The sequence below is a fragment of the Dromiciops gliroides genome, chromosome 2 (genome assembly GCF_019393635.1).
Source record: "Dromiciops gliroides isolate mDroGli1 chromosome 2, mDroGli1.pri, whole genome shotgun sequence".
In the NCBI taxonomy this organism is placed as follows: Eukaryota; Metazoa; Chordata; class Mammalia; order Microbiotheria; family Microbiotheriidae; genus Dromiciops; species Dromiciops gliroides.
Genome location: NC_057862.1, coordinates 613,444,127 through 613,468,727, shown reverse-complemented (window position 1 = coordinate 613,468,727; position 24,601 = coordinate 613,444,127). Strand labels below are relative to the sequence as shown.

Sequence of the window (24,601 nt, the reverse complement as noted above, 5' to 3'; positions counted from 1 at the left end):
TACATAACAGAGGCAACTAATTAGTCTTGGGATGAAAACATTTGAACTGATCACTGGATCAGCTGGTTTATTCAAGTATTTAGAAAATGGAACTTTATGATACTATTTAGGTCATAGACTTGATCCCCAAGTGGGCCATTTATCCTTCCTGGCTATAGGCTACACCTTCACCTTAAGAAGGAATCTTGCAAATTTGTACTTTTTGCATGGCAAGTTCTATTAAAAGGCTAAAGTGGGAATGGAGTGATGCAAATCTATCCTCACTGTTAGAAAAGCAATGCAAAATAAAAGCACATGCTTTATTGGTGATGAGTCAATACTATCATGTTTGCATATGAAGGGAAGCACTATTATTACTATATTTTAGCTGATGACCACATGGGAATTATAGTATAATAATTTTGAGCCTGAAGGGGAGGAAAAAAGACTAAATTTTTCTGTTCACTTCCTCACATAATCTTCCTCTGAACCTAAAACATTATTAGCTATTCCTGTTGCATCAATTTTAATTTACTCCAAAGAATAATGTACTCTACATTCTTTGCTCTTTTAGAGTTTATTTCCCTTAATTAAAGTTCATGTGATGGCTTTTTTTTTTTGTATTTGACATACACCTAAAAAGCTCTATTGTACCTATATTCATTATTCCTTTAAGAATACTGTATACCTTAATTTAATTCCTATTAATATCATCTTTTCCTGAAGAAAACAATATTGATTTCTTGCAGTCCTCATAGAAGTATCATACTTGAGATCTTGTATTATCATGTTATTATGCCTTGCATTATATTTCCTTGCCATCATCATTCCCATTTTTATAAAGTAATTTCACTGATAAAATACTATGGTATTTTTCCCCTCCAGGCACAGTCACATCACCATGGATAGGTGAAACAAATTGATCCATCATTAGCTAACTTGAGGCAAGTCACTGGCCTCTCTGGATCATAATTTCCACATCTATAAAATGACAGGGATCAGATTAGTTTAACTTTGAATTTTCTTCTAGCTCTGAAATACTTTGACTGTGTAAAGGACACCCTCAAAATTTTAGCACAAAGAGCAACCAGGTTGACTTGTTCTTTGGATTTAAAATGATGAGTCATTTATAAACTCCACATTTTTTGGTCTTTTGCAGTGCTGTAAATTATACATGTCAGGGTTAACAGAGTCCTTATGAGTCTCATTTAAAAAAATTCTCTCTTGTGGAATTATATTTTGTCAGTTCCTTTTAAAAAGTAATTTATTCCTTTCTTAATTATTTGCCATTTTCCCTGTAAAAGACACAATATTTTCCTTCTACTTAAATAGCTATCATCCAAATCTCTGATAAATATCCACCCAACAATGCATTTCATAATTTAGGATTTTTTGTTTGCTTTGGTCCTATATGGTAATTAGGATCTGGCAGGTTTAATTAAACTCTCTCTGATTTTTAAAGTATTTTTTATACTTGAATCTTACTGTTTCCACCTTCTTTGCTTTCTATTGATTTACACTGGATTTTACCTTTAGTTCTGTCTATACTGAGAGATAACATACATAATTCTTTAGTATACTATAAGTTAGGTTAGAACACTTTTCTCTTATCTGTACTTTTAAAAAATGCAATTTTATCATGTTTTGGTTTTTAAATTAAGATCATTTCTCATTGTATCCATGGTTTAATACTCTCCTCACAAAAAGCTATTCTTAATAATAAAGATTTGTTTTAAAAAAGAGTAAAAGAGTTTCACAACAAAATCGCATAAAATGATGTTATATGTAATATAAAACAGTCCTGGTTTTCCTGGTTCTGCAAAGGAGCTTGGGTAGATGAGTACTCATATCTTTTACTTGGACAAAGCTTGGTTCATATAATTTGAAATATTTATTTATAATTTTTTTTGTTGTAAGTGTTCTTCCATTTACATTTTTGTAATCCTTGTGCATAGTGTTTTTCTGGTTCTTTTTCTTTCACTTTGCATCAGTTCATATAAATCTTTTCATGCTTCTCTTTATTAATCATGTGATTTGTTTCCTATAGATAGAGCATTTTATTTTTTATGGCAGGCCTTTGCTAATAATATTTCATGACTTTTATGTGCTAAATTTTCTTAACCATCTTCCAAACAATGGGCATATTGTTTGTTTACATTCCTTTACTACCACACACTCACAAAATTATTTCTACATGTATATTGGTGTTGTTGTTGTTGTGTATAGGGCCTTACATTTTATCATTGATCTCCTCATTGCATATATCCTGCATTGGAATATCTGTGTCAAAGCACATGAAAAGATAGTTCATCTTTTTGTATAAATCCAAATAATTCTCTCAGAGTTCATAGTGTTTCCTTATTATTTTCTCATTTGGTTTAATTCATAACTTTTTGCATTTCCTTCCATGTTATATTTAGTGTCTTCTTCACTCTTGTTCTCTACTATAAACATAATCAGATTGTCAAGGTTCTCATTTATTCCACTGCCACACTTCTATATTTCAATATCATCACCCACCTATGTGTCACAGTGGATCCTGGGCTTATCACTGAGAAACTGTATTTCTCAGTTTCTTCATCTGTAAAATGGGGATTAAAAGTAGCTCCTACCTCTCAGGGGTTGTTGTGAGGATAAAATGAAATAATATTTGCAAAGCACTTTGTAAATCATAAAACACTATCAAAATGCTAGCAATTATTATGAATTAACAAAGATGTTACATAGAATGTTATTGGACAAAGATAAAAGTAGAAGGGACTCCATATGAGCAAGAATTGAACTATAGGTCTGATGGTCTTAAAAGTTAAATATGTACAAATTGGGGGCGGGGGGGGGCACCCAGGTGGCGCGCGGGGGGGGGGGGCACCTAGGTGGCGCAGTGGATAAAACACTGGCCCTGGATTCAGGAGGACCTGAGTTAAAATCTGGTCTCAGACACTTGACACTTACTAGCTGTATGACCCTGGGCAAGTCACTTAACTCTCATTGCCCCACCAAAAAAACAAACAAACAAAATGTACAAATTGCTAAGGGAATACTGACTGAAAGAATATGGCATTTCACTGGGTGTAGGAAACCCAGTCATGGGCACTTCTTTCACTGAGCCTATGACATAGTCCCACACAATTGCTAGAGACAAACAGGTTTTGAATAATTTATCCAGCATCACACAGTTTATAAGTGTCAGAGGCAGAATTTGAATCCTGTTCTTTGCCAGGCCTAGCACTCTAGCACTCTATCTCAGCATCGTCTTTTGTTAAATGGGGATAATAATAGCATGTCCCTCATGGTGTTATTATTTGGACCAAATGAGGTAATGTAAGTAAAGCACTTTCCAAACCTTAAAGCTTTGCCTTTTACCAATGCTTCCTACAAAATTAATGACTTTATTTGATTGTTGGAACCTTTACAATGAAGAACTTACTTCAGCAAATATAATGCTATATGAATTAGTTGAGATAAAGTGAAATGATTATATGTATTGACACATAATAAACCTTAAAAGATTTACATCTTTAATTTTTCTTAAAATATTACTAATGTGAACTCTTTTTGTTGGATTCACATATTTTACATTATTTGGAATTGAATTCACCTGATTTTGATGTGGATTCTTTAATCTTTCATCATTCAGTCATGCTTTGTTCAACATTAGCTTTAAAGATTTCTTTGGTGAACTGTCCTTTTAATCAAGTCTAGCCTTGATTATAGTCCATAGATTTCAATAGGCTTAAATCAGATGACTTCCCAGGCTATTAAAATATCTCAATCTCCATCTTATAAGTACATTTTTAATGTTTCAGTATGTGTTGCATGATGCATGGTCATGCAGTTTTCTATCCCCATATGGAAATTATTGTAATTCTGAAACAATGATGCTTTTCAGTTGATGAATATATTAGAGTTCACCACTCTTTCAATTAGAACAAGACGTTCAGGAAACCTGAAAGTAAAACAGATTTTTCCAAAATCTGGTGTGTGTGTGTGTATGCTTTACAGTCTGATGAAGATACACAAATTTTATATATATTCACCTGGATTTTTTCTGTAAGAAATAATGGGCTTTTGTCAACACCAAAAGGCCATAACCAGAGGAAATTGATCTAGATTGATTGAATTAAGTGAGACTGACTCAGAGACTGACTTTACTGATTAACCCACTTAAAGTTAATTACATTGAAACCACACCTGGCTGGTCCTCAATAGGGTATTGTTCTCAGAAGCTAAGGACTTTGAATTCAACAAGGAGATCACCCTCAAATCCAGAGAACCATTGGATTTGGGTGATGATAACCAATCAGCTTGAAGGACAGCCTCTTTGCAGGGAGGGAGGCAGGAAGTGGGAAGTGATGTTTCCTCTCTCAGTTCAGCTCCTGAACAGCCTCATGGTGGAAGACTTGGGAGAAGAAGCAGGCCAGGTTGAACCCTTATATCTCATCTAGGATAGTGTAGTGATTGGAATGATGCCACCTACTGGAGACTTGCTATGGGAAAGCTCTGCCATGAGGAAAATGCCTCAGAGGCATTGTGGCTTTTCCTTGGCGTCAGGAAATGACGTTTACTCATGGGTGCTGTCTATCATGGCTACCAGCCAATCAACTTGAGGAGCCTCCTATTTTCTGGGAGGAGACAGGAAGGAGGAAAGGGAGCCTGTGCGGAGAGCTCTTGGCGCTTTTTGGGTTCCTGACTTGGTGGTGGTGGCGGCAGAGGACTTCACAGGAAATTTGAGGAAAGATAGGAATGCCAGGCTGTTGGAATTCTGTTCTCAATCTTTTTCTTTCTATTTTCCAATAAACCCTTAAAAACCTAAACTCATTTGTTTTATCAGTGATTTTAGTCAGTTTTCCCCCAAACTGGGGGAACAGATTAGAATCTACAATTAGAATCTTAAATTACACGATAGATAGTTTTTTTTCTTGGTTTTCTGACCCAGGTTTTCTCTTTTTCACTAATAAATGCTTAATGCCCAAAACTTTTACTAATGGTTCTAATTTAGAAGTAAATCCTAGCTAGTTTCCCCCCACATTGGGGACAGGAAGAAGGCAACCACACATTAGATTTTACTCATTGCACTTCTAACAATAGTTTAAGATGACCCTGAATGAAAAATTGAGTGTCACCAGTAAAAATTCCCTTTTTACAATCTTCAACATTCTAGACTTTGCATGGTCATGACAAGCTCTTGCTCCTCCTCCTCCTCCTCCTCCTCCTCCTATTCCTCTTCCTCTTCCTCCCATCCTCCTCCTCTTTCTCCTTCATAGCTATGTGACACTGGGCAAGTCATTTAACCCCTGCTTGCTACAGTTTCCTCATTTGTAAACTGGTAATAAGATATAGCACCTACTCCAAGGGTTGTTGTGAGGATCAAATGAGATAACAATTGCAAAGCATTTAGCACAGTACCTTGCACATAATAGGCACTATATACATGTTAGCTATTATAATTATCATTATCCCAACCTTGCTAAAGAATCAATAACAACCCTTCCAGCTGCTAGGTTCCTTGGAAGAGACTGACTTTTTTGAGACCTAATTAGGCTATTTTACAACAATGGTTCATCAGTTCTTGCTGTTTTTGATTTTTATTTATCCCTTCCTCATCACTTCAGTTTGATTGATCCTGTTTCATTGTAGGTCCTTGGAATGCTTGACATTCCAAAATGACAATTGCTGCAAGATCATCAAGTGCTATGGATGTGTGCTCACTACTAATTATCACTTTTGGATGTTTGGATGCAAAAACCATTCTTAAAAATCATGGTATTAAAAACACAATGAAAGAGCAAAGGAACACATAGATACGGCACAAAATATAGCACTCAAGTGACAGAGAACTAAGTAATGGTGGGGAAGCCAGAACAGTCTATTCTCCTCTGGTAAGGTTCAGCTGTTCTGAGGCAGCCTCGTGTACACAGAAGCACACCTGCATGACCATTATGGTCACAAAATAAACCATGTCTAAATCGTTACTTGCCAAAAAATTGCAGAAATTTATAGAAACCTATGGCACTTCACAGATTGTACTTCATAATTCCTTCTGAGCATTTAGGACCCAGCACCATTTGTAAATTTACACTGTTATCTAACCCTGGACAACTTGTTTTAAATACACTAATCTTATTTTGCTTCTTTTTCTTCAGTATGAGTCTCATCTGATAAGCCTTATTCACAAGTAGGGCATCTCACTTAATTCTCTGGCTCTACTTTTCCATTAGAATAGATGACTTTATCAGTCAATGCCAAAAGCCTTACAGCATTTTCATATTCAGTCTTGGTAAAACTTGACCACCCTACTTCCCTGTCACTGGATTGAAATGAGAATACGTTATAAGTAAAAAGCTAAGCACACCACATCTTTTTGCAGATTAAAGTAATCTTTCTCTTTTAGCTATACAGACGAACTATGCCCTTTCATTAAAATGAGAAGTTAGAGATCTGAGACATTTTCCTTGGAAATAACCTATTTATATATCTCAAACTAATAAGTTGACAGAAAATATGAAATTATTATTGCAAATGTTATTCTATTTTTCAGTTATTTATTGAAATGAGCTTTTTGAAAGTGTTTCAATACAGATATCACACTTATTTTGTCAAACTAGCACTAGAATTTTTAAATAATCAGATACTTTTGTAAGGGAAAAATCAATAAATATCTCTATTCCATGGTAACATGAGTGTGAGTGTGTGTGTGTGAGAGAGAGAGAGAGAGAGGGAGAGAGAGGGAGAGAGAGAGAGAGAGAGAAATGGAAACAGAGATAGAGACACATAAACAGAGAGATACAAAGAGAGATCAGTAATATATTACAATTAACAAACAAACAAAAACATTTCTATCCAGAAGACGATGTGTTCAGTGGAAAGGCCATGATAGAGAATCTGGGAGAGGAGAAACCTACAATGTTAGCAATCTGGTGAAAAAATTATAGAGATAGTCATTAAACAAAAGAGCCTATTTCTGAACTAAAGGCATAGTAACAGAGGGATCTTGAAATAAAGGAAAGATGCCAGTCTAGAAGGCAAACTGCTATGAGAATTGACCTTTCAAAATATTCAGAGCACATCCCATAAGAAAAGACAATATCCATTGTCATAAGCACCCATCAATGATTCATGGGCTTGGTTACTTGCTTTATAGAACACTGATGGCCAGTTGTTGATTTTCTTCCTCTTGTCACCTAGCATACTTCTGGGTCACCTCAATCTGCTACTGAGAAGAGAGCTACTGACAGAATGAAAGTTAAAATCATACTATCTTAGAAACTTGGAAGGCATCCCAAATACTATCTAGTCTATCCTCCCACCCAATATAAACATTTTTTCTATAATATTATAACTTGCCTAAAAGACAATTTTATGGAGAACTCGTGCATAGAAGGTACTCACATGGTGGTCAGAAGAAGTGATAAAAGGACACTCTTAAATTCCCTCTGAAGAACTGTGAAATTGATTGCATTACATGGGAGATACTGGCAAAGGATTACCCAGCATGTCATGCCTGCTTCAAAGAAGGCAATGTACTCTATGAGCAAAGCAGAACTGAAGTGTCTCAAAAGAAATTAGATGTGCAAATTTAGAGATACCTCCACCCTAAATGTTCATATGGACCATTTGTACCCCACCTATTGTAGAGTATTCCAAACTTAGATTGATCTGATCAGTCATATTCTGACACATGGTAGCTTGACTTTAACATAGTGATGTCATTTTGGTTCTCTTAGATAATGAAGGACAACCAACAGGACAACAAAGTCATTCAGTGGTTTCCTAAGTGGTCTCCTTAGCAAACTCTTTCCCTATTATAATCCATCCTACACAAAGCTACCACTGAAATTTCCCTAAAACATAGGAAGTCATTCTCTAGTCAATAAATTCCAGTGGCTTCCTGTGACCTTCATGTTCAGCATTTAAAGCTCTTCACAGCCCAGTCCCTTCCTGTCTTTCTAACTTTCCAACATCACTCCCTTCCACACATTCTATGGTGCTGTTATACTGGTTTATTTCCTCTTTCCTACACATCAAACTGAATGTCCTGACTCCATGCCTCTGCATTAGCTGTCCCACATGCCTGGAATGTTTTCCTTCCTTGTTTTTCTAAGAATCCTAGGACTCCTTAAGCACTCAGCTACAAATCACATTATATAGAAACCTTTTACCAGTCTTGTCATATTCCTCTGCAAAGCCTTTTCTTCTGCTACCTTTCATTGACTCTACACCTATGTTGTATGTACTTTTATGTACATGTTCTCTCCCCCCTCCATTAGACTATAAGGTCCTTGAGGGAAGTCCCTGTTTTATTTTTGTGTTTGTATCTCTAGTGCTTAGCATAGTGCCTGGCACATAGTCAGCATTTATCAAATAATTGTTTAATTGATTCAGATCTGTTTTCATGCAGCTCTAGTTAAGAAATAATTATTTTTTACATTAAAATGAAATTTACCTCCCTCTAACTGTTAGTTCTTAGTCTTGATATTAATCAATCAACAAATTAAATACTAGTAGAAACAAAAAATATAAAGGAAAATTATAGGGGGGTTGGGCAAATGGTGAGAAGCAATGTATAATGTATTCCCAAATCAAGTAGGAAAGATTTTTGCTTTATTTGGGATTTGCTAATTGAGATTTTTCAAATCCATCCTTCCTTTCTTTAGGGAATTAAGTATAGAGTAGGGTATTTGCATATTCCCCCCTCTCACATGTAGATACTGTTTGAAGATTAAAATGTTATGAGAATAATGTTTAAAGTATTGTTTTGGTTAGGAAAACTTATCAAGTGATAATGCTCAACAACAAAGAACCTTAGCCTTTTAGTTATATTAGAATTGTGAATAGATATAATAATCACATGATCATCATTATTCATGTATCTATAATGCTTTATGATTTACCATGTGTTTTTAACATAAAAACCTTATGAGATCAATAAAACAAGCATGGTTATCCCCATTTTAACTATGCAGAAACTGAAGCTCAGAGACATTAAATGAGTGACTTGTGCAGAGCCACACAATTAAGTGTCAGGGCCTGGATTTCCAATTCATGTCTATGAAATATAAACTCAACTCTCATCCCACTATATCATATCACAGCTACCTAGTGCCCCCAAATATACAGTTATTATTTTCCTGTTCTTTGACATAAATTCAGTCTGTCCTGTAATGATTGGAATAATGGTGCCTGCTGGAGAGTTACTGTAGGAAAGCCCGGCCATGAGGAGAAGGTGTCTGAGGGTAAGCCATGCGGTCAGGTCCTTGGCGTTAGGAAGTGATGTTGCCTTGTGGGTACTGTCTATCAAAGCTACCACCCAATTAGCTTGGAACTGTGTGTGTATATGTGGAGGGGATGTTCCCAGTTTCACAGGAGGTGTTGGGTCCTTTTTGTTCCTGACCTCGCCATGGCAGGTCTGATGATGGGGTTTCTTAGAAATAGTTAGATTGTTACCTTTCTCTCTGATCCTAATGCTCTTTAATAAATACTTAAACACTTAAATACTCTTGCTAAAGCTTATACTTTATTTGCAACCACTCATTAGATTTTAGATAGTATAGCTAGAATTTTAGCCCCTTACAGTCCAATACAGGCCCTTCCAGGGCTACCCAAGGCACAAGACACTAGGGAAAGAATTAATTAACTGTGAGAGAACTGGGATGATTACTTGAAAAGGAAACTCCCTCCCCAGCAAGCCTGGAATCAACTTTCGATTTCTAGTTCCTTGTCATCTAAATACTTGCTAAAGTTTCACTGTCAGCCTGTCTCTTCTCACAGACTTCCTGCTGGTTATTCTGGTGTTTGTCTCAGTAGCTATTTCAAATGGCTTTACTTTGGATCCAGATTTGCCAAGCATTTAAGTCTGTTTCCGGGAAAAACTTTTATTAAAGCTATTGTACTCTTCCTGCTCCTTCCCCTGTCAGATCAATACTGACTGATCACTGTCAGTTTTGCTGGGGAAGGGGGAGGAAGGAGGGACATTCATTGAGAATATAAGTACATATGTGAAAAAGAAGAAGATGAATTTAAAGTGGATTTAAGGGGGAAAAGGTCATCTGTGATTCATCAAAGCATAGGGGTTAAAGCGAAAGAAGTTAATAATATATATTATATAAATATTATACTAGTATATGTTATATACATGCAAATTTTATATTAATATATAAATATCTTCATTGTTGGTGCTGGTGCTGCAATTCCCAATGATTTAATACTTAACATGCCTACCTACCACAATAAGAATAGATAACCCTAACCATTTCTTTTAGCTCATTGCATAACCATTGATTTCAAGTATTTTGGTTTCCTTCCCCCTTTAAAAAAACACACACAAAAAAACATCAACAACAACAAGAAAGAACAGGGAGGAAAAGGACTTCTCTTTTGTGAATACCCCAAAATTTTAAAGCAAGGAACCACCCTATATTGATCAATTTCCTGCTAGTAAGCAAAAGAAGGATAAGCAATTAGTACTGTCTCTGTGATTTCATTGATCAAGGAAACTCCTAGATAAGCTAATTTCCTCAACTACTGTAATTCAACACCTTCTCTCTCTCGAATTGGTAGTTTGGACAGCTGATGTCTTGGGTCAGGCCCAGACTAATCTTCATTTTAAATACTGTGTGAGGAGAGATTGAATAAATGAAGCAATTCAAAAACAAAACAACACATGAAAAAAAGTTCTGCTAAATTAAAAAGAGGAAAAACCCAATTTGTCCAAGTTAATAACAATGCTAGCCCATAGTTTCACTAAGAACTAATGATTTAAATCAGAAAAGTGACAACTTTTTTGAAACAAGTTAACTTGCATTTATTTATTATGTTCCAAAATCTGTGTTAAGTACTGGACATGCAAAAAGATTTAAAAATAGTCCCCATTCTCAGGGAACTCACAGTTTAATGAGGAATACAGCAAGCAAACAACTATGTACAAACAAAATATATACAGAATAAATTGGAGATACTTTTATATGGCATGTACTAGCATTAAACAGAAAAGGGAAAGGCTTGCAGAATGTAAGAACTCAAGGAAGCCAGGAGGGAGAGAATTTTAGGCATAAGAGACAGTTTTTGCTAAAATTTTCCCCCCCAAATGGGACATTTAGTGGCTAAAATGTAGTCAGTCTCCTTTAGGGATCACCATGACTAAGGGGGTATACAAGCCTATAAAATCATAAACACCATGCAACCTAACAAACTCCTTAGGACCCCAGTGAAGCACAAAATAAAAGCAGCCTAAAGCACTTTAGTGGATAGCCAAGAGGTTAAGAGATTTGCCCAGGACCATTTAACCTGTATGTGTAAGAAGCTGGATTTTATCTCAGACTCTCTGGATCACACATATATTAAGACTTGATTTCTGAGAATAGTTTCTATCCAGGTATAAATGGGTGGGATTTTGTCTCTGTCTCAGAAGTATTACTTAAGTTTCTATAGCAAGGACAACTTAAGCCTCACGTAGAGCCCTAATTATCGCTCAAGCTCTGGGACTGAGAGTCAGTCCCAAGAAGTAAAAAGCTCAGGGATACATGGCAGATTAATAGCAAACTAGCTCTTCTCTTACTCCCTCTCTGACCTTTCACTCTGAATCTCCAAGTAGCTTGGTTCTTACCTTGTCCATTGTGGGCTCAATTTCTCCTTGAACTGGGGTGGGGAGAGGAAAAGAAGGGGGGAAGAAAAGAAAAGTAATGTACATAACTTTAATATAGTTTTTAAAATATTCTGCTATGGAAATTATTGTTTTATTCCATAAATTAATTAAATAAATAAAACAAAAATTAGGTATTTTGTCTTTAATTTATGGAATAAGAAAGCATTTCTATAACAGAATAATAAAGAGATGATTGCACATGAAACTGTAAATCTATTATGTCTAATTTGCTATTCCTTTTTAAAGTATAATAAAGTTATCTCCTTTAACTCTTTCAAATTCCCTTCCCTTCTATATCTTGCTTCATAAATGTGACTAGAATTGTCTGGTTTCAACAGTCTTCCCAGGTATTGATAGTCTAGTTCCTAAATCACAGTCTATCTGATTGGGTACCTGTTGCTTGCTGCTTGCTGCCAGAACTTCAGGACATTGTCTACCCACCTGCTGGGATTTCTACCTATTGAGAACTGATTGATACATTGGAAAAAGTCTGAAAACAAGTGCATTGTATGACACCTGTGGACCTTCCACCTCCACAAATGGGTGAGTAGGGGCTGTCTTCTCATATCTCTCTCTTTTTTTGGGGGGGCAGGGCAATGAGGGTTAAGTGACTTGCCCAGGGTCAAACAGCTAGCTAAGTGTTCATATCTCTTTATTTAAATCTTGCTTTATCTTCATACTTTTGTTACATTTACTCTTGATTTTGTTGTTGTTGTATGTCTGTTTTTCCATTTACATTATCGTTATTGTATATAGTGTCTTCATGGGTCTACTTATTTCTCCCTATATAATGTGATGTTTAAAATCTATATTGTGTGATCGCCTTAAATTAGAAGATTCAGCACCAGACTTTGGGCATTAAACATTTATTAAAGCATACAGATATTCAGAAGGAGTTCAGAAAGTTAAGAAAAAGCCTATCTCGCCTAGAGTTCTAGCCTGGTTGGGTTCTTCCTCAAGTCCTCCTCCACAAGCCTGCTTTAATCAGGAACTCTCCAGCAAGCTGATTGTGGAAGCTTTTTATAGGTCTGGAACAGAGGCAGTCTTTACACACTGCTTCAAGCTGATTGGTTGGCGTCATCCAAATCCATTGGTTTTGAAGGTGTTCTCAAGTTGAGTTCACAGTCTAGCTTCTGAGAACCATACCTTCTTAAGGGCTAGCCAGGTGTGATTACAATCTAGTTAACTTTGAAGTAGACTAATCAGCAGTCAATCACTTTCACTTGATACAATCAGTTTAGATTAATCTCCAGGTGGGTCTTTGAGTATCTGCAAAATCCCATTATTTCATCACAATAAGGTCATATAAATCTTTCCATGCTTCTCTGTATTCATCACATACAGTTTTTGTTAGAAACCAGTGATATTCTATTAGATTCATATGCCACATTTTTAAAGCCATTTCCCAATTTATGAGCATCTACTTTATTTCTAATTCTTTGTTATGACAAATAATTACTGCTCTAAATATTTTGGTGTATATTGGAACTTTATTCTTATCAAAAGCTTTCTTTAAGTATAAGCCCCATAATGGAGTCTCTGGTTCAAAATATATGGACATCTTACTCACTGCATTTGCATAATTCCAAATGCCTTTCCAGAATGGTTGTACCCTTTCACAGCTCTACCAACAATGCATTAGTCGGCCAATCATTACACCACCCCCTCCAACATTGAGTATTGCCATTTTGTCATTTTTGCCATAAATCTGGCTTTTTAAAAAAGTGAACAAAAGATAAGATTTTTAGTTTTTTTTTCATTAAATGCTAGAGGGAGAGAAAGAGAGAGAGAGAGAGAGAGAGAGAGAGAGCAAAAATAGAATGATAGAGACTATTTGAATACACAGAATTTTAAAGTATAAAAATTATTAGAAATATTTTCAAGAAGTAGGAGCTTGAGATTTTATGATGTTTCATTAATAATAATAATAATAATAATATATGTATAGATGTGTACACGCACACATATAAAAGTTCTAACTTTGCAGAGAAAAGAACTCATTTGGATTCAGGCCACTCTGAAACTGGGATAAAACCATGAGATATTTTCTTAATCTGCAAAAGGATACTGTTGATCAGTGATGTTCCACTCTTTGTGACCCCACTTAGGGTTTTCTTGGCAAAGATACTGAAGTGATTTATCATTTCCTTTTCCAGATGTGGAAACTGAGGAAATAGGCTTAAGTGACTTGCTCATGGTCACATAAGCTAGTAAGTGTCTGAGGTTATATGGGAACTCATGAAGATGAATGAGTCTTCCTGACTCTAGGCCCAGCACTGTACCACCTAGCTGCTCTGCAAAACAGTAGGCCACTATAATCACTGCCTATGCAATCCTTTCCTCTACCTCTCATGTAAAATAAGATAGGAGGGCAAAAGGAAAAAGTAGGCAGTGGCCAAAAAGATGGCTCTCCTTAAAGCCTGTCCAGTGGAGAAGAAAGACCAAGTCTCTAAAACAATCAGCTCATCTCTCTTTTTTATTTATTTATTTATCTATTTATCTATTTATTTATTTATTTATTTATTTATTTATTTATTTATTTATTTATTTATTTATTTATTTATTTATGTATTTATGTATTTATTTATTTATTTATGTATTTATTTATTTTTTTGCAGGGCAATGAGGGTTAAATGACTTGCCCAGGGTCACACAGCTAGTAAGTGTCAAGTATTTGAGGCTGGATTTGAACTCAGGTCCTCCTGAATCCAGGGCCAATGCTTTATCCACTGTGCCACCTAGCTGCCCCAGCTCATCTCTTACAGAAGGGAGGAGGCAAAAGTCTTCTCAGCCAAACTCTGTACTTTATAAAATGGTAATAATGACAATGTGTTTGTGCATATACGTGTGTGAGTGTGAGGAGGGAGGGAGGGGGAGGGAGGAGGGAGGAAGAGAGAGAGAGAGAGAGAGAGAGAGAGAGAGAGAGAGAGAGAGAGAGAGAGAGAATAATAAATTTAGGCAGAAACCTGGGTTTAATTTGTAGGAATACAAATCAAATGCACAAGTAGATATTAAATGGCTCAGAATGAACTTGAGCAATGAACTTGGTCACTTGGATGTGAATTTATGGATTAGTGTTAGTCTAAGGTGTATGTGTATATGTATCTATACATATATACATTTTGTTGTTGTTCAGTCACGTCCAATTCATGACACCATGGTCCATGCCGTTCACGTGGTTTTCTTGGAAAAAATAATATTGGAGTGATTTGCCATTTGCTTCTCCAGTGGATTAAGACAGAGGTTAAGTGGCTTACCCAGGGTCACATATGTAGTAGGTGTCTGACGACAGGTTTGGAGTCAGGTCTTTCTGATTCCATGCCTAGCATTCTATCCACTGAGACATGTAGCTTTCCCAAATATATGTAGATATAGAGATAAAGAGAGAGAGTATATGTATGTATATATATGTATGTAATATTTCCATATATAACTTTTAGAAAATGTGAAATATATGCAATCCAGTTTTCAGATCATTTGCATAAGACTTCTCATTGGTGGAGAATGATTGCTCAATGTTCCATGCCTTTGTAAGCAACAGAGGTGGCAAGAACTTAAGAAAGGAGACATACCAGTATTTGTTTTGTTTTTGTTTTGTTTTTTGGCTGGGCAATGGGGGTTAAGTGACTTGCCCAGGGTCACACAGCTAGTAAGTGTCAAGTGTCTGAGGCCAGATTTGAACTCAGGTCTTCCTGAATCCAAGGTCAGTGCTTTATCCACTGCGCCACCTAGCTGCCCCCTCATACTAGTTCTTTTGACTTGACATTGGGAGAACAGTTCCAGGCTTTCTTCAGAGAAGGATCCCCAGAGGGAAATAAAGACCCCAGGAGGAAGCCAGCATGTGGAGAAACTGGTGCCTCAATCATGTCCCTAATCCCAGCTTTTTACACTAGAGACATTGAGGGATTTCCCTTTGGTGACATCGGGTACTCTCTCTTCTGGGTGAGTTAAATTATTTCCTTTCCAATGAGAGAACTTACTCTCTTTGTGTATTGTCTAATATGTTTTCATCTGTCTAACTACTTTGACTTTTTTTGCTATTATCTTGGATAAATAGGTTTATTTTATCTTCATTATAAGTGATAGTCTTTGTGTAACTGGCATTTGGTGAAAAGTAAATAAAATCTTTGGGTTTATAACTTTAGGCACTTCTTCCTTGTTAAAGGGACAATGACCAGGAGTTCAGTCTGAATCAAAAAATTTATCCTCCCAGACTGACAGTATTTAGTAGGGGCAGATAGATATAAATTTATTTTCTGAGTAGAACTGAGCAGCCAGTCTTATAGCCCTAATTTCCTTCTCTGTGCCTAACAGAAATCAAAATTTCCCTTGGGGAGGGGTTGGCAAAGAAGACTCTAGAAATATCTATTTACACCTCCATGCACATATAGATAAGCCCATGTGGACATACATGAACTACAAAGCTGCAATACATACACATGTCAAAAAATTAACAAACAAGTAAATAAACAAAAGTCTATTACAGTCTTCAACTGGAAGCAGTGCCCTGATCACTACCCTTTATACCAGTCAAACCACAAATAAAAGATTGCATTCAGTATTCTGGGTACCACTTTTTTTTTCAGGTCAATGAGGATTAAGCTAGTAAGTGTCAAGTGTCTGAGGCTGGATTTGAACTCAGGTCCTCCTGAATCCAGGGCCAGTACTTTATCCACTGCACCACCTAGCTGCCCCCATGGGTATCACATTTTAAAAAGAGCTTTTTGACTTCTTCTTCCAACCTCAAGAATGTATGTGTGTGTGTGTGTGTGTATGCATGCATGTATACATTTCTGTATGTTTCTATCTAATCTTTTATCCAGTCCATATTATACGTGAAATATAATTGAAATCCCTTATACTTATATCTATATCTATGCTTAACACTAATATGCAAAGATATGTATGTGTCTGTGCTTCCCAAAGTCAAGAGGGGAAATTTCAGTATTCTAAATTATAGATCAAATGAAGAGGATCAAAATAGCAGTTATATGAAAAGCTGAAAAGCTAAGTGTATGGACTAGATCTTTGTAAACTGATTGTTGAAGTATGGAAATTTGATGCTTGAAATAGCAACATTTTACCAATCTTTATTAAGTGCCTTCTAAGTGCCAGGCATTGTATTTGGTGCTATGTATTCCATGATATTCTTAGAATTACTTGAGTTCTTAACGGAGGCTATGATGATTAAGAAGTAGACCAAGGTATCACCTCACTTCCACCTGATCTAAATGGTCTTGCCAGAGAATTTAGGCAAAAAGGAAAATTATGTTTATTCTTGTACCCACAAATGATCCCCACTGGCATAGATGAATTGGCATCATATCTAGATGGAGATGACTCTGAAATCTATCCCAAAGGCTTAGCACAGCAAGACTCTTGTTAAAATGCCAGTGTTTGAGGTATAGCAACAAATATTGCTTGGCACAGCAATAGGATAATAGAGGACTGATATGGGAGATGTCCATATTAAATGACAACAACAACAGAGGGGCTTAGTTGGACAAGGGTTCAAGCTAGGGAAAAAATCATCATGTGGATAAAAAAAAAAACCAAAACAACGACAAAAAAACCTCAATTGCAACATATACCTTGGAAGTACCTTGCCCTGGTTATCAGAAGTACTACACTTTATACCTATCAAACTACTGATGAAAGACTTTTCAATTTTGGTACCACATTTTTAAAAGGACCCCCTGTATGGTTTTGTTACCATTTTGCTTCACTCTCACGTATTGTTGGAGGTAGAGCTTGCTATGAACATATTTCTAGAAGACCAATTGCCTTCCTTGTATGAAATACTGCCTTTTTAAATAGTAAGCTATAGGAACATCTCTCCGGGAAATTGTGCAAGGTCTCTCAATATAATAAACATACATTAAGCATCTACTATGTGGCAGGCACTGTGCCAAGTGCTAGGAGATTAATTATTAATAAAATTATTAATACAAAGAAAGACAGTCCCTGACCTAAATTAGCTTAAAATCGAATAGAGGGAGAGAACACCCAAAAGGAGTCAGGAAAAGGAGAGAAACCAGGAGTACCCAATATGGGGGCATCTTGTTCCATGGAGATGAAACTAAGTAGAAAAGCAGATGCAAAGTGTAAGTACAATTGCTGCTCTCTATAAAGCAAAGCATTGGGAGGAGTTTGCTTCACTACCCTCTAGCCTTCCAATCAGGGGACAGAGGAAGCTGAGAGAGGTGGTGTCAATAAGGTTTGAGTTAGCAGTGATGAGGTTATCCTGAGAAGGACATGTTGTTCAGTGGAGTTGAAAGCAGGCACAACAGCAGATGCTACATTAATTACATAGGAAGTTGGACTAGATGAACTCTGAGCTCATTTTCAAACTCTATGATTCTATGAATGCTACCAAAATGGTGCTGGGTGTTAGTGGTAGGGGAGCGGAAAAGTGGGGGCAGTCACTGTTGAAGAAAAAGATAAATATTACTTCTTGAATTAAACACTTCATTTCATAGAAAAAAGTGAAGTATCTTATTTTGGGAATCAGGGATATGTACATACACATACATACATAAATACTTACATACATACACATACACACACATATATTCCAATAATATCAATAGAATATATATATATACACACATATATGTGTGTATGTATATGTATATGTATGTACATATCTGCATCTGTCTGTGTCTGTGTATATGTATATATTTGTGCAGGGAGATGCTTGATTAATTGAAAATGCATCACTTTGTAACAGCCATGTGTTTTTTGACTATATAACATTATTTTAAAGATTGACATAAATGATAGTAATGTGTAAGAAAAATACACATGAGTGGCAAGTAATGAATGGCTAACCTAAGTGTTTCAGTGGAATCCAAGTAATGTCAAGGTACTGAGAAGGAAGCTCCCTGAAAGTTGGTAGATCTCCATTGGTGGATTTAGGAGAAGACTTGAATAAGAGTCACAAAGGATGAATGAATAGTCATGCAAGCCTTGTGATCTGCATTTCTGGAGGATGTGACCAATGAGAGTTAGGTCGGTATAGAGGAGAGACCTGAGAACTTGGGAATCAGGAAAACTGAGTTCACATCTTATTTCTGAGTACTCAGTAACTGGTGGTACATCCCTTGAAAAGTCAATTCACCTAGCTGTGTGACCCTGGGCAAGTCACTTAACCTTCCTTGTCCTGTGCAAAAAAAAAAAAAGTCAATTCACCTTTCTGTATTTCAATTTCCCTCTCCAGAGAAACAGTGGATTAGGTTATATGATCTCTAAGTCCATTAACAACTCTAGAAATCTAAAAATCTATTGTGACTCATTTCCACTGCAGATGGTAGTAGGGTGGGGCAGACAGTGTCCTTGGACTGGAAATAGGCATATGATTAGGTGATAGAAATGCACTAAAACGTTTCACATAAGATGCTGTATAAACACTAAGCATTGTTATTATCCCGCTCTACCTCTTTCTGCTACATAATTTAAGGGTCAGAAAGAGAATATATTTTTCCTAAAGAGTTATTTTAACCCCTGTTATAGAAAAAACTTATTGTTTTTCTTTGAATATCCTACACTATCTTGGCTCAGAATCACACAAACACAGACATACACACATTTATCAGCAAGACAAGCTCTTCTAAATAATTTAATATTTCCTGCCACACTTGGAACAATTGGTACCTAGAGCTGACGATTCTTTATCTGTTATTTATGTATCATTGAAGATTTTTAAATCCCTTTATGGCTTTAGTTACACTCAAATATCCTGATTAATCATTTTTCTATTTCTGGATGCAAGGTATATATGGGTCTTTTATGTCCACCCTTTAGCCTCTACTATGCCACCTCTCCACTATCCCAGTGGATAAATTATACAGCTAGGATTAGAACTTGAGTTTCTTGGTACATCCATTTGAACTGATTTTTCTATGCCAAGGAAAAACTATTAAATATATATGAGATCTTAATCAATCAATAAACATTTATCAAGTACTTACTATGTAACAGGCACTGTGCTAAGGGATGGAGATACAAAAAGAGGCAAAAGACAGTCCCTGACTTCAGGGAGTTTACAATCTAATCTTCTTGGTATGCTCAACATTGTCACTTTTATTGCAGTTTACATCCTTAGGACCTAGAGAATAGCATATATATATATGTGTGTGTGTGTGTGTGTGTGTGTGTGTGTGTATGTCTATATATATTGTATACATATATGTGTGTATGTATATGTAGATATATAATATGTTATATAGAGAGAGTTATATGTAGCTATATATACTTATATATATATATTTTTATATAGGTATATAGTTATAGTTTTATATATAGTATATATAACTCTCTATGTATATATACATATACATACAGACACACACCACACACACACACACACATGTAACACAATTCTCTTGCTTTTTTTCAAATAAGAGAACAGAATCAGACTTAAAAAAAAAAAGATCCACAAACAAATCAGTTCTTGACTAGAACTCCAAAGAGAAACTGACCATGGTATTTACCTTTCTCCTTTGTGCCTCTCTTACTGTAGGGTTGACATGTCTGAAGTGAGGCATCTGCTCACATACTGTGAGGCTGATATTTGATTACAGAAAAATGAAACAGAAGAATTACTATTGAAAGTATCAGTCTCTGAATCACAGAATCAAAGACCTAGAAAGAACCTCTGAGGTCATCTAGACCACAGTATCCCTGGATAGGAATCTTCATAATATCCCTAGAGAGATATCAGATAGCTTGTTTGAAAACCCTTCCAGTAAACAAAAACCCACTTCTCAAGATAATCCATTATACTTTTGTATGACTCTAATTATCAAGAAATGTCCTTATAGCAAGCCAACAGACTACCTATAATCATCTTCCATCTGCTGGTTCCAGTTCTGTCCAAATCATCCTCATCCATGTGACAGCTTTTTAAATACTAATTCTTTCTGCTGATTCTTATACAGTATATCCATCTCTCCTTTTACTTGCCTGATCACCCTCCTCTGTATATGCTTAGCTTGCTTGGCTTATTCTTCTTTCCAGATCATGCTGAGAATAGAACATGATGACTCAAGGTGTGTTCTGACTAGGAGAGACTACAGCAGTAGTTTCCCCTCACTCTTTCTGACTATGACTCTTGCTGAGAAAACATTAGTTTCTTTGACTTCTAGGATGTACCATTTAATCATATTGAGTTTCCAGTTCACTAAAATCTCAAGATCTCTTTCTTTTTTCACATGAACCATGATATATAGTCCCATCCTTCATTTGTGTGTTTTAATTTTTCAATTACTATAAATAACCTTACAAACAACCTCTCTGGTTTGGGTGAAGGGATACTGCTATTGGCCCTCTAACACCCTGGACTTGGCTGAAAACATTTAAAAATAATTTCTATTAGAAAAAACTACAAACAGGCTTAAAAACAATGACCGCGTATGTGTTTTGATATTAATGCTTTTAGTAGTCACACACTTCTTCTTCCCTATGTCATATCATACACACTTTGGCCATTAACGCACTAAGTGGATTTCTTCCCAACTCTACCATTTGTTGATGTAGCTATGAAAATTGACTCAGGGCTTTTGATAAGGTTTCCACAGTGACATGGTTTTAGTGCCAGTTGATTGGGGGAAATCAGGTGCAGAAAAAGGATACAAGTTAAAAACAATACTAGCTTTTCAAATCAGATACAGATTCTTTGTTCCAGGGCATAGATGCAATGGCACAAGGTCATTGGAGAAAACAGCATGAAAATGTCAAATACCATAATTTGTTATCTGTTCAGGAAAGAAAGAAATCCATGTGACTGAATACCTGGAAATGGAGAATAGTCTTTCTTCTCTTTATATGAATCAGTTACCAAAAATTAAGTTGACTATGGGACCTTAATCAGATTAAGAAGTTTGAAGATGTGGAAGGGCAGAGCCAAGATGGCAGAGGATAGACATTAAACCCACATGGCTCCTGATACAAGCACCCTAAAAATAGCAATAAAAGAACCCTTGGGGCAGAAAAACACACAAAAATATGAGCTGAGAGTTTTCTCCAGCTATAGATAGATTTCAGGGGGCCATGCTGGGCCATGAATAAAGACTAACCCTGCAATCGGGCCAACACACCAGACACCTACCTGAGGAAATTGCCCCAGTGCCTCTGAATCAGCTGCAGCACCAGCATTTTCTGGAACTGAGCACGTGGTTGGACTGAATGGCTGGTGGGGGGGGGGGGTTGTAAGTGCAGGGGTACCAGTGGACTGGGGGAAGGATTCAACTGTCCCACCCCAGCGGGGAACCAGGAAGAAATCCTGAGTGGCGGGAGACCCAGGTGGGGGAGGGGAGCAGGGGAGCAGTCTCATTGGAAGCTGAGAACCACACCACAGAAAGCTTTGCTGGTTGGTTGCTTAGTAAAGTAGGCCTGAGGTTATCTCTGGACCTGAGAACAGGCCAAGTAAGATTAAATCCTGCCCTCCCTCAACCCAAAACACCTGGGACCCTCTGAAGCTGGGAACAGGAATGGAGCTGTGAAGCAGCCCGCCCCGCCCCGCCCCACCCCCCACCCCCCACCCCCCAGTGGAGAGTTTAAAATCAAATGAAAGCAAGACCAGGAAGGCTGAGAAGAAGTCCAAAATCCCCTGGGCCACAGTGTAGCTTGAACAGTGTGTTCTGGAAGCAGCGCCACACTTTAAGCAGGAATTAAAAGTCAAGAAATAGTAAGCCAGGATGACTAGGCAGAGAAAGCAGAAGACCATCGAAAACTTCTTTGGGGGTAAGGTAGACCACGATACAACCTCAGAAGAAGATAATAACAGGGTCAAAGCTCCAACATCCAAGGCTTCCAAGAAAAATATGAACTGGTGTCAGGCTATGGAAGCTCTCAAAGAGAAAGTAGGAGAAATAGAAAGAAGATGTAGAGAAAAGGAGGAAAGAATGGAAAGGGAAATGAGAGCAATGCAGGAGAGTCATGAGAAAAAAGTCAACAGTTTGAAAAGCCAAATGGAAAAGGACATTAAAAAACTATCTGATGAAAATAACTGCCTAAGAATTAGGATTGAACAAATGGAAGCTAGTGACCTTATGAGAAACCAAGACACAATAAAGCAAATCCAATTGAATGAAAAAATAGAGGGCAATGTGAAATATCTCCTTGGAAAAAACAGCTGACTTAGAAAATAAATCTAGGAGAGATCATTTGAAAATCATTGGGCTACCTGAAAAGCATGACCAAAACAAAAGCTTAGACACGATCCTCCAAGAGATTGTGAGGGGAAATTGCCCTGATATTCTAGAAGCAGAAGCTAAAATAGAAATTGAAAGAATCCACTGATCACCTCCTGAAAGAGATCCCAAAAGGAAAACCTCCAGAAATATTATAGCCAAATTCCAGAACTCCCAGGTAAAGGAGAAAATACTCCAAGCAGCTAGAAAAAAGGAATTCAAATACTGTGGAGCTCCAATAAGGATAAAGCAAGATCTAGTAGCTTCTACATTAAAGGACCGAAGGGCATGAAATATGATATTCCAGAGGGCAAAAGAACTGGGACTTCAGCCAAAAATCATGTACCCAGCAAAACTGTGTATAATTTTTCAGAGGAAAAAATGGGATTTCAATGAGAAAGAGGTCTTTCAAGCATTTGTGATGAAAAGACCTGAACTGAATAGAAAATTTGACTTTCAAATACAGGATCCTGGGGAAACATAAAAAGGTAAACAGGAAAAAGACTTCATGAGGGATATTAAAATCTCAAACTGTTTACATTCCTACATGGGAAGATAATACTATTAAATCATAAGAAATATCTCAGTAAGAAATTCACAGAAGACAGGGCTGAACTGAATGTGAAGGGATGATATCTGTAAAGCATTTATGTTTTGTTCTTTGTAGGGCAGACAGGGTAGGATATCTTATGTCTGGGGCTGGATTTGGGCTTGCGGCCTCCTGGGTCCAGGGCTGGTGCTTTGTCCACTGAGTCACCTAACTAATCCATGATGATATCATTAAAATAGGATTGAGATGTAGGAGGAATAAACTGGGGGAGGGAGAAGGGGAGAGATGGTCTGGGGAGAGGTAGTTCACATGAAGGAAACAAGAAGAAAGCTTATGGAGGAGAGGAGAAGAGGGGGAAGGAGTTGGGGAGTGAGTGAACCTTAATATCATCAGAATTGTCTCAAAGAAGGACTAACATACATACTCAAGTAGGTATAGTAATATATTTTTGCCCTGGGCAGAGGAGGGAGAAAAGGGTGGGAAGGGAAGGAGGAAAGGGCAGATTGGGGGAAAGAGCAGTAAAAAGCAAAACACTTTCAAGGAAGATTAAGATATTCTGCATTACTGTACCAGTATGACATACTGAATTGCTTGATCTCATAGGGAGGGTTGAGGAGGGAGGATGAAAAATTTAGAACACAGAATTAGCTCAGGGACCCTGATTTCATTGTAGTGGGCTTATTGAGGGAATAACTTTCATACCCAATTGGGAGGAGCAATATATTTAACTCTGCAGGAAAATAGGAGGGGAAGAGGATAAGGAAGTATTGAAATATTTTTAAATGACTAGTTTAATTTTGGGGGCTAAATCTGACTGGAGGACTAATCTGGGGACTTTTGACTATTTGGCTATCTGACTTCATTAATTTAATGTGGGCCATTTATAAAGTTCCACCACGCTGCTCCCAAACTGATAGACTAAAGATTAAGAAGTCTCTTAACTAAATAATGAAAGCAGAGTTTATTTATGAGATACTATTTCAAATTAGGAATACAGGGAAGTAAAGTACAACCTTACTGCTTTCCTGTGGTCTCTTTCCCACCTGCTGAACACTTCTTGAATGCAATAAGGGCCTTAGCTGCCTCCAGCGCGTTACACTTTCCCTGGTTTGTATTAAGGCCTGTAACCTTGTCTGTCTGCTCTGTCAGTTTGCCCTTCGGCCTCTCTTTTGCCTGCTCCTAGTCCCTCTTCTCCTGCGTCCTTGTAGCCCCGTCTCTAGTCTCCAATCTTTGCCAACT

The 24,601-nt window shown here is 36.9% G+C and overlaps 1 protein-coding gene across 2 annotated transcripts in view; it reads right to left on the bottom strand.

Annotated features, from left to right (window-relative positions):
- The window catches only part of SLC8A1 (solute carrier family 8 member A1), a 519,883-nt gene that overhangs the window by 452,062 nt on the left and 43,220 nt on the right, over positions 1-24,601 (bottom strand). Inside the window, exons 1-2 of one of the 2 annotated variants that reach the window (XM_043983112.1) lie at positions 20,113-20,161; positions 11,582-11,613 (exon numbers count right to left, since the gene is read on the bottom strand). The exons of the other annotated variant lie outside the window; for it this stretch is intronic. The gene's annotated coding sequence lies outside the window, so the exon portion shown is untranslated. Of the gene's footprint in view, positions 1-11,581; positions 11,614-20,112; positions 20,162-24,601 lie in introns of those variants that run through there. 2 annotated transcript variants of the gene reach the window in all.